At 39.7% G+C, this 11,265-nt stretch overlaps 1 protein-coding gene across 4 annotated transcripts in view; it reads right to left on the reverse strand.

Moving 5' to 3' along the window:
• The window catches only part of LOC107678007 (lysine-specific demethylase 6B-like), a 26,393-nt gene extending 16,315 nt beyond the window's left edge, over window positions 1–10,078 (reverse strand). Inside the window, exon 1 of one of the 4 annotated variants that reach the window (XM_016473099.1) lies at window positions 9,861–10,076. The gene's annotated coding sequence lies outside the window, so the exon portion shown is untranslated. Of the gene's footprint in view, window positions 1–4,694; window positions 4,923–9,860 lie in introns of those variants that run through there. The other 3 variants (XM_016473101.1, XM_016473100.1, XM_016473102.1) reach the window with 3 other exon arrangements.
• Window positions 10,079–11,265: the final 1,187 nt, after the last annotated feature.

Below are 11,265 nucleotides of genomic sequence, written 5' to 3' on the forward strand. Positions count from 1 at the left end.
TTTTTTGAACCTTAAACCGCATAAACACATTTCATTACACCAAATACACAAAATAATGTTCTTTTTAGCAGCATCATATGACCCCTTTAAAAAATGTCTGGCTCTTCCAAGCTTTATAAAGGCAGTGAATGGGGGTCGAGATTTTGGAGCTCCAAAAAGTGCATCCATCCAACATAAAAAGTGCTCCACACGACTCCGGGGAGTTAATAAAGGCCTCTCTAGTGAACCCAAGTATATCAGTTAGCAGAAGTTAGCGATTATGGTTTATAAAGTTTTAAATATGGATATTTTTCTTATACAAGCACATCGTTTTGCTTCAGAAGGCCTTTATTAACTCCCCGGAGCCGCATTGAGCACTTATGATGGATGGACGCACTTTATTTTGCTTCAAAATCTCGACCACGATTCACTGCCATTATAAAGCTTGGAAGAGCCAGGAAATTGCTTACTGCATGTCTACTGTTGTCTCAATTGTTTTTATCTTTTCTGATTGTAAGGAAATTTAGAATAACTATCTGAGACAAAGCTGATACTTCAACGAATCTTAACTGAGAACTACATAAAGTCTCCTGAGCTTCGAAAAGCACCTCTGTGAAATGTATTTTTTATTTGCCAACGTTCATGTGAGCGTCCTTGTCCCATTGTAATCAAATTTTAAAGCAGACCAACAATGCACTGTCAAACAGGTTGTTATATCAGATTACACAAACCTATCCAGGTACATCACACCTGCTCAGTCCAAACCAGACTCTCACAGTGTGCCTTCACCAGCGAGGATACAAAACACAATGATGCAAGACTGACGTGCAAAAGTGGGTTGTGTGTGTATGCCAACGTTTTTATGACATGCTGCTAATGTAGGTAGCCATAGAAACCCAGCAAACAGTTCCGTTGGAAAGGAAGTGGTTCTAACTTCCTGTAAAAATGTGACACTGTTGTGCAGTTGTGGTCGTGACCTCATACACACACTGCTGAAAAATATCTCACTTTTACAAACGAGTCTGAAATGTCTTCCCTACATGAATTTTTTCAAGTGGTTCAATTGTGATTGTGGTTGTTATCAGGCCTCATTGGGATGCATGAGTGAAGAGTCTCACATCTCATGGATGAGTACAGCTTCTTTGCATTACATTCAAATGAGGTGCGATGCAGACCGAAGAGCTTTCACTCACGCATCTTCCTCTTCCTATAAGCTTTTATGAGTCTCTCCAGTTTCACACACATGCACTTAGATTAAGCAGGAATTGCATTAGAAAATAATGGGCCTAAGGCTGTCCAGCAATGTTCGTCTTAAATTTCTTTTTATCCCATATCTTGCTTTTCTTAATTTAATCGAGTCCATATCAGTAACCACAGTAATTCTGCTTTTGTATCATAGTTCTACAGGGGTCATATCATATTTTTTTCTCTCTGAGGCATACTTATAATGTTAATCAAGATTTTTTGCACCAAAAACACTCATAATTTTAGTATATGTATGCATTTAGTCAAATTAAACAGGCCAATGTTGCTGTTGTACATTGAGGACTCTTATGTAAACTGACTTTTTGCATAAGAAATGACTAGCAGCAGATATGCTGTGATGTCTTATTTAGTGAGCACGTCCTTGTTTCTTAATATGAGCCTACATTATACATTGTGACGCATAGTAAACATGCACAGATACTGAATTTGCAGCATGAACTGTTAAAATCAGACTGAAATGCTTAGGGATCTTGCTAAAAATAAACCCTTTTATTCCCTTTTTTCCTAATGTTGGGATCCAGAAGGATATGCTTAGACAGAAAGAGCAAAACATTTGGCATTATTTCCCACATTTTACTCATTTCCATTAACATTTCTTATTCCGGTATCTTGGAATAATAGTATACTTCCTCATTAAATTATTGAATGAACTCGGGTTTTGACATCTGAAATTTTATTACAAGTCATTTTGGATGATTACTTTTTGGATCTGTTCCAGTTCCATAAAATTTAATGAGATGACCCTTTTAAAACCCCCAAAACAGTTTGATACTCTAAAAAAAGATAGAAAGCCACACAGTCTAGAATCCACATTGATTACGCTGACTCGAACTCTTCGCAAAACTCAACAGTAAAGCCAGGAATCCAATTGAAAACAAAGAGTCTGTGGTGACTGTCCATCTGAAACAAATATCTCATGAGAGCTGAGGGGAACTACAGCAGGAATCAAACAGCCGGAAAAAGAGAGGAAGAGTGGGAAGGGAAAAATAGGGGCGCCACTGCTGTCAGGAGCAGCGAGATTGTGTTACTGACTGATATATGAGAGAAATTCAGACTCAATATTCAGTGAAAAAAACCCACGCACACTGCAGACGTAAACAAAAGCGGCTAGGCCAAACTGCGAGGGGTTTCCTGTTTAAACAACTAAATTAGATATGTTGTGTGTCTATAAATCGAAAGCAAAATGCAGATGGTCTTAGACACAAACACAGACAAAAATCTAAAACGACACATATCACGTATGAGAATTTGAGGTTTAGTTGATCAGTTTCAGTTTCAGACGCAGAACGATATCTAGCTTCGTAACCTGAATGAGTAAGACGTATTTTATTTGCGCATTTCACATCAAGCAGGACTTTGTTGTGGAAAAAACTGTGTTTTAAACAGATTATATTTGCTGATGTGGGACCCTCGGTGTAACCGCATGAACGTGATTCTCTACTACACTGTCAAATGATCAGCCACACTTTCTGAGAGTTTTTCTCACAGGATTTCTGTCTCTCTGTCTTGTTCTTTCACACTTAGGTAGTGGTGCCATTGACGCTTACAAGTCGTTAAAAACTTGACGTGCTATGGCAGCTGTTGGGGTCACAGTCGGTGGGGTTTATGAGTTGATATCCAATCTGAGAGGCAGATATTGACATGTACACATATCTCATATTACTCTAAATAAACAGAGACAGACTTGCTCTCGCACATGAGGTTTAAATCAGATCAAGAGTGTGTTGTAACAGGCCCGATGCATTTACTGGTGGATTTAGGTCATTTAACATATAGGGCAGCTAGGGACAAACTAATTTGATAGAAAATACCTCTGATGTAAGGTAAGCCTGTGAGAAAATAAAGACATACAATCTCTCATAGAAGCCTTCTTTTGAAACACACTCACACATTTGCACATACACACTCTCTACTTCTGCCTGTCAAAGGAACAGTGGACCCAAAAATGAAAATCGGTTGCAAGTATGAATATGCACAAGTGCAAATGACATTCGAGGGAGATAATAAAGTGCTCCATACGACTTTTGCACTATATTACAAATCTCCTGAAGCCACATAATAGTCATCTTTGATTTGGTGAGAGGAACTGAAGTCGTTATTCATTGTTGTAGATCTCAAATATCATTCACCCTTAACGAATCAATGGATTTTGGTGCTACTGACAGCAATTCTGGCTCAATGCTTCTTTACAAGACATTTAAATATGCACAAGTGCAAATGAGATTTGAGTGATGAAGAGTGATAGTTTAATTGAAGATGAACTGAAATTGCATTTACTTCACCATATGCTATGCTTTCAGAAGATGTTCTAGCCATATGTGCCACTTAGGGTAGGCTACTTTTATGACCCTTTTTTGTCACTTTCTGAACTCCCCTGGTCAATATACTGCAAGCTTTCAATATTTGTAAAAGAACAACATGATTCTTCAAAATGTATTATTTTGTGTTCCACAGAGAACTGAAAACCATTCCAGTTCCAGTGAATTATGGCTGAATTTTCATTTTTGGGTGCACCCTCCTTTTAAATGCAAAACTCTCTGTATAACACACTTGAAGTTTGCAGGAGATCTTAAAGTTAAGCAGATATTTACATTACTCATTCAAATATTTTCAATTATTTTACAACTCTTGGAGATATGCCAATCCTTCTGTCTCTGTTTCTCTTCTCTCTTATCATTCTATCTTCATTTGCAGGTGCTGCTAATGAATTGGGCCAACAAGGACGACAGGTGACCATGGGGCCCCACAGGAGAGTAACGTAATGCATGCATGTGGGTGTTCTTTGGCAGATAAGAAACTGAGGAAATCTCTCTCGTGCAGAGAGAGTTATGGGTGATACTGCTCGTGGGGAGGTTGTCTGAGAAAGTTCTCTGCAGACACACACACCGAGGCGGTGTCTTTTATTAGATCTGTGATGAGCCATAATGGCAGAGATCAAGCTTGCCAGCTATAATAATCATACTTCCTGTACAAAAGTATTCAGTAGAGACCGGCTTGCTATTGTATTACACATACACACACACACGCACACACAACGGCATTATGTACAGAAGGATCTCCTCAGAAGCTAACTTCACAATTTACTTTGAGTTGTAGAGACTTGCAGGGGATTTATTGCAAAACATTCACAGTCAGTCACATTACTGCACAAAGAAAAGGAAAAGAAACCACATGGAGCACAAAGACAGAAAAAGTGAGCTGGAGGGGCCGGTATTTAAGTGGCATGGAAAGGAGAGATGAGTGTTTCTCTCCTGAGATGCACAAGCATTCTTACCTTGCAGGTCAGAAAGGAAGAGAAGGGCACTGCTTCCTGTTTGCCCACTGCTCGGGCACAATTTACCTTTAAATGTTTCACCTTTACCTTATAGCGGATGGCAGCTCTGACAAAACGTGCACTCATGCGTACACACACACACACACACACACACACAAAGAGTGAGAGGACTTACTCACGGAACGCCACTGACAGACAGGAAGTGAAGTGAGCTTCTATTGTCAAAAAGGCGAGTGTGCCTAGTCCATTCTGTCTTGTCCTTTCTTACCCCTCTCTCTCTCTCAACACTCTCGCTTTCTCTCACATTTGCACCCTCCTTTCCTGCCTTCTCCTTCAGCAGACAAAGAAAGGGAAGGAATGGTACGAGAAAGCAGAAAGAGAGAGAGAGAGAAATAGAGGGAGAGAGTGGAAGAGGTAGAGAGAGTGGTGTTGAGAGAAGATAGCCCAACCCCCTTCTACCAGCCAGTCTGCTTTCATTTCTTTTTCTTTTTTTTTTGCTTTTCCCTGTACAGCCCCTCCCCCACCTTCCCTCTGCTTCACTCCATCCTCATTCTCTCTCTCTCTCATTCTCTCATTCTCTCTCTCTCTCTCTTCACACCTAAAGAGTACAGTATGTGTTTCCAAGGCAACCAATCATAAACTCTGCTTAATGCACATCAGCTCAATTCTACAGAAGACGTTCTGAGCTCAAAACAATGATCTTACCTGAGAAGAAAAACACATGCAAACATGGACTACGAGACCTCCTGAGGGAGATTATGCGCATATGTGCAATTGAGAAATTTGCATGGCTGCTTATGAAGATTTATCGGTCTGGTTCACATTGTCTGATTTATTTTCTTATTTGTTCAGTGACTTCAGATATGAGGGTTTGCATGTTGTTTAGATGACTTTCCCTCTTCTGCCACACATGCAACCACATGTACCACATGCAAACCTTCCAGAGTTGCTAAGGATTTGTCCACCTGGAAGAAATTACAGTTGACTGACTGGTAACACAAGCTGCTTACTATTATTTAGAAATGTAAAGAAATATGTTCTTATTGTAATGCATGGTAATCTTGGCAATTTTATGTCCTAGAACCTACGCAAGTATGTGAACTCTGAAACGCAATTCAGAATGCCTCACAAATACACTTTAGCATTCCTTGAGGAATTCTCATTATTGCTACAAAACAAGTTAAGCTGTTATGGCTAAAGCCAAGTTCACACTACATGACTTTATACGTCGGCAGATCGCTGTGCTGTTCAGACTACATGACTTGATTGTCTGTCTTGGTGCTCACACTACGTGACTATGTAAATGATCCACAACCGGGGGTTACACACTACACAAGCTGACAACAACTCTGTCACCCAACGACTCTACAAAGCACGTTTTGTCACAAAAACACACGCAAGAATTGGAACGGGAATGAGGCGAAACAACACATGAAACAGGAGTTGTTTATTTGAAAATGGATGTCGGGAAGAAATTAGCGCTGCAAGCTGTTTGCTTGATTAAACATTTTGCTCCATTTATTGTGTCCAAACTTTTCTTTAAGCCATGTTGCTGCTGTTGTTTTTCTTCCGGTGACCTCAACCCATGCCTTGCTCTCTTATTGGCTGTAGCTCGTCACGACACCTGACACCACGTGATGTCGAGTCGACCGACCGGTCCAGCGAGGTGTTGGCGACGCGTCAGCGAGCCTCTTTGATGCGTCGTTGTGTAGTTCACACATAAAGATTGCTGAGCGCCGATCACCCACTGATTTTTCCCCGATCACAGCCTGACCTGTCGGCGAGCTCGTTAACTTGCAAATCGGGCTTAAATCGGGCTTAAAATCCTTTAGTGTGAACTAGGCATAAGCCGTTTTAAGAGAATCTTGCTGAGCAAGATAATTTAAGATTGCTACAGTGTCAAGATAGCTAAATAAAATACAGTTTAATGGCACAGGATTCGAGGGTAAATCTTTTTGTACAGGTATAAAAACATGTTGGGGGGGGGTTAATGCTATTTCATGCATGTTGAGTTATTTACACTGTTAAAGTTCTTACAAGTTTCGGAAAGTTTTTTTCGATCGTTGCTCTTCATGACGTAATGAAGGGTGGAACTCCTTATATGGGCATTTCTCCTGGAAGAACGCGCCTGTGTCGACCTGAGCAAGAGAGCAAGAGCACGCCCATCAGTCTATGCCATCAACGGGCTTCATTTGGCAGCACTGCTGCACGGGACTCGCTCAGGAAGAATGTCTCCAAAGAAGTGTGTTTTTGGTTATAACTTACTTAAGGGAAAGAGAACTTTGTTCAGCTTCCCAAAGGAACACAGCGTTACGTGAACAGTGGATGCAGTTTGTTTTTCAGGGGCAGCAACGGAGTTTCACAAGTGTGTTTGTTGCTGAACGTTTTATAAACAAGGCCCAGTTCGACGCTGGATTTGCACATCATTTGATACTGAAAGATGGAGCGGTCCCAGCTATAAAAGATCCCAGTAATGAGTTGGAATCGCAGACAGTAAGTGAAACTGCATCAAATGTCTGTGTTTTGTTGGCAATCGGCGCTTAAGGGCTCGTCACTCTTTAGCTCCGCCCACGGCGCACCTCCAGAAGCTCAGCTGCTTTCGGAGAGAATCGTAAAGCTGTATCTTTCTTTTATAAATATGATAAAACTAAAGACTTTTGGGAGATACGAAGGATGCAGTACTACTCTATAGGTACTAGGGATGTGCATCTCATGACTCAGGCCGATACGATATGCATCTCGATGCATAGCCAACGATACGATACATTAAAGATACATATGAAGCAGCTACCGATGCGATGCGATACGATTCACCCCTATTATGATGCAGTGCGATCCGATTTCGATTCGATTCAACACAATGCGATTCGATGCAATATGATGCAATGGAGAAAATATGATCACTTTTAATGCCTCGAGGCCTGTTTCATAAAACAAGTTAACCAAATAAGCCAGGCTTATTTCAGTTAGTCTGACTCATTGTCAAATGATTTGGTTCCATAAAGCAAATTTAACATAGGCCTAGATCAAGCTTAGTCACTGTGGCAACTTATGCTGGGAAACTAACCTGGTCTAAAGCAGGCTAACTGTCAGGCTAAGCTAAGCTCCTCTACTGACCAATAGGAACATAATGATATTACCACTGTCTCAGTTTATACTATTACTATTACATACTATTATTTGACTTTTTTCTTTTCTTTTTTTTTTTACAGTTTCTAGCCATGCAGCCTTTCTCTCTGGTTTTATTACAGCTGTACCTTTTATAGTTTGCAGAACAGATAGCAGAACATTACAATCTAAAATTGCTCTTTAAAGCATTAAAATAACTAAATGAAAAGTTAAAATCACTGAATTAAAAATGAAAATAAATAATAAAAGAAAATGACGCAGAATAGATAGCAGAACATTAGAATATTACAATCTAAAATGGCTCTTTAAAGCATTAAAATAACTTAATTAGAATTTAAAATCACTGAATTAAAAATGAAAATAAATAATAAAAGAAAATGACTAAATTTTAACTGCTATAAGAAACACACATTAACTCATTTGAGCTTAGTAATAGTACTGTAGCCTACTAGCTTACATTTGAATTACCTATTACAATAGTCCACTTACAGTTACTGCTATCATAAAAATATTTTTTTTAAATTCTACAAAAGACACATGTAATGTCCAAAAACAAATTTTTTAGCAAGATGCATATTTTACTCAGAATTATTGCACTCCTATTTGATTGCGCTCTGTCTGTTGATATCAGACTGAGGAATTCAGGGGTTTGAGATTAGAAGTATCAGGCATTACTTTTAGACAGAATTTAGAGATCTGCAGTTAGCAGGTGAAGATCAGTTGAAAGAAGTTCCAGATCAGAAGTTTGTTTTCAGGCTGCTGAGATCATACTAGTTACTTGGCAGCCTTACAGTAAACTAGTCCAGGCAGATATGATACATGAAGCAGATACAACACAAGGCAGAACTACTGTACACAAGGAGCTGACGAGCTCCAAAACGATGGTGGTCCAGTAATGACAGTTTCCTCAGAACCACAGATTCCCATATGAGGTTGTGAAGTGCTTGGATTGGCAAAACTTTAGGATGTTTCCAAAACCAAGTTTCCTTCACTCTCAAACCATAATAACCACCACCACTGCGACTCACACAGCTGGACCACCGTGGTCCAAACCAGAACCAAACATAATGTTTCAATTTACTGCTGAGCTGTAAAAGGTGCACAGTATGCATGTGAGTTTAAAATGATGGCTTGTGTTTGTGTTTTAAGAGTGCTATAATTACATATTCAGGGTGTTTTTGCTTAGGTTTAACACTAGACTACGCTCTTCAAGAATTGTAGTAACTTTCTTCTTTTAAAGGTTTCAGTAGACACTTCGTAACTATGCAAGGAAAAACAAATCTACTCGAGCTTCAGCACATACAAACTTGGTCTCCAAAAACACAGCTGACTCAAGTCTCCCAAGCTGTCCTCACAAACGATTAATTCTGCAATTACAGACTTCCTGTTTCTGTGTTTGAACTCTGTTCTGGGTTTCAACTCAGGAAGGTTCATTTCAGTCTACAAGGTTACAAGGCACAACTGATCTCATTTAAATGACATTACGGTTTCATCCATTACAGCTACCAAATGACTCGGGATAAGCTTCTATTTTTAGAAGGATATTTTAGCAGCTCACAGTTGTCTGCTTGTGGTAAAGCTCCGGTGAATGTAGGTCAGTATGTGGAGATAACCACGGCACGTGTGCCATTAAAGCCCATGCAGGCCTGTGCAAACAATAGCCTTCCAATGCTTTTTTCCCCTGGAAACATTTACAGTATACAGTGGATTGTTGAAGTAAACACAGTAATAACAGAGCCATACTTCCTCTATGAGTTGACATGCATAACAAATGATGCTGTTTTCAAAAAACCAGTGCATTTTGAAACAACGTTTGCATGACAGTCTTCTTACAATATGAAAACTAGCATGCCATGGGGATTGTAATCTCATGATGGCATTTATTTCATCACACGGAACCAGAGAGCCAGTGTAAGCGATACCAGTAACTACAGTTGCCGGCGATGATGTGAGGCAATGCATCTGTAATGCTACCACACACACACACACACACACACACACACACACACAAACACACACAAACACTGCTGTCAAAATAATGAGACTGCTTTAGTGCTCATCAGTGTGTAATGCACACATACACAACATTCACCTATATGGAAACACATGCCCATGCTAATTTGCGCATAAAAACCCATGCATGTACCTCTAACTATTATGAGATGTTTAAAAAAAAAAAGAGGTGGTCTTTCCTTTGAAATCTTCGGCTTACCTCTTCTCCTCTTCCTCTCCCCTCTTTCTCCTGTTTTTCCTCCTCCTTTTTCCTTCAAAGCAATTCCAAACCTTTCCTCTCTTTCCCAAGTCAATCCTGTCGCCTCTGTTCCCCACTTCTCTCCTCCCTCTTTCCCCTCTCCTCTCCTCTCTTCTCTCTGATTTTCAGATGTTCACAGCAGACTCATCCACGTGCACAGCCTGGGGGCGGAGCCACTGCTTGCTGCTCCTGCACTCTGCGCAGTTGTCAGTCATCTCACTTTATCCAATCAGAAGAGAGCAAACTGTGTCAGTCAAGGTATACCAGCGAATATGAGCCCTGGAGGTGGGAAATGTGTGGGGGAAAAAAGTGGGAGAGAGAGAGTGTGTCTGCCTTGTATGTGTGTGTTTTGGAACAAGGCCAACACACTATGTGCTATTTTTAAACCTCACTGTAGGGTGGCAAAAGACTCCATTTTCTGAAAGAATCGGGTATATTTCAAAGGCTCAAAAATATCTATATGCTCAATTAAATCTGTTTTAATTGAAGAAATATGAAATTGTGGAATTCCTCATGGGATAATTATAGTCTGTAATGGTATTTTGATGTAACCATCTCTCCATGTAGCGGTGGATGTGGTCACTACAGTTACTACAGAGTTTTTAATGGGCTAAAAACTGCGCTGATATCATATGAACAATTCTGACCTCAACTGATACATATAATGATGCCAGGGTGTTGTTCTATGGTAGTTAAGGTGGTTGTTTGGTTGTTGTAGATGTTTGCTTACCAACCCAAATCAAGAAAGCTCATGCCACAAGTCTCTGTGATATAGTGTTCCCAACAATATGAATTTGGTTGCTTGTTCAATGTAAGCCTATGGCATGAGAATCATAAGTGTGACCTGATATGAAAAAAAAAAATTTCAGCAGAAGATTAGAGGTGGTAGGAGATGATAGGTACTAATAGGTGATAGTGATAAGTGAGAGGAGCACAAGAAAAAAAAAAGCAATAGGATAGGAAAAATAAGAAAAGTAGACAGTAGAATGGGATAGGCCAGAATAGGGATAGCATAGGTCAGGGCAGAAAAGCATTAGGAACAAGAATAGGAAATGCAAAGGATATTACAGGACAGAAGAAAAAAAAATAGGAATATGATAGAATACATATAAGATATCGATAGAATAGAATAGAACAGAATATAATAGGACAAGACAAGATATGATAGGATAGGATAAGACAGGAGAGGACAGGACAGAATGTGATAGGAAACAACAGGAATAGAATAGAATAGAACAGAATAGAATAGGACAAGACAAGATATGATAGGATAGGATAAGACAGGAGAGGACAGGACATAATGTGATAGGAAACAACAGGAATAGAATAGAATAGAATAGAATAGAACAGAACAGAATAGAATAGG

This window comes from Sinocyclocheilus anshuiensis, unplaced genomic scaffold (genome assembly GCF_001515605.1).
Source record: "Sinocyclocheilus anshuiensis isolate Anshui unplaced genomic scaffold, SAMN03320099.WGS_v1.1 scaffold260, whole genome shotgun sequence".
NCBI lineage: Eukaryota > Metazoa > Chordata > Actinopteri > Cypriniformes > Cyprinidae > Sinocyclocheilus > Sinocyclocheilus anshuiensis.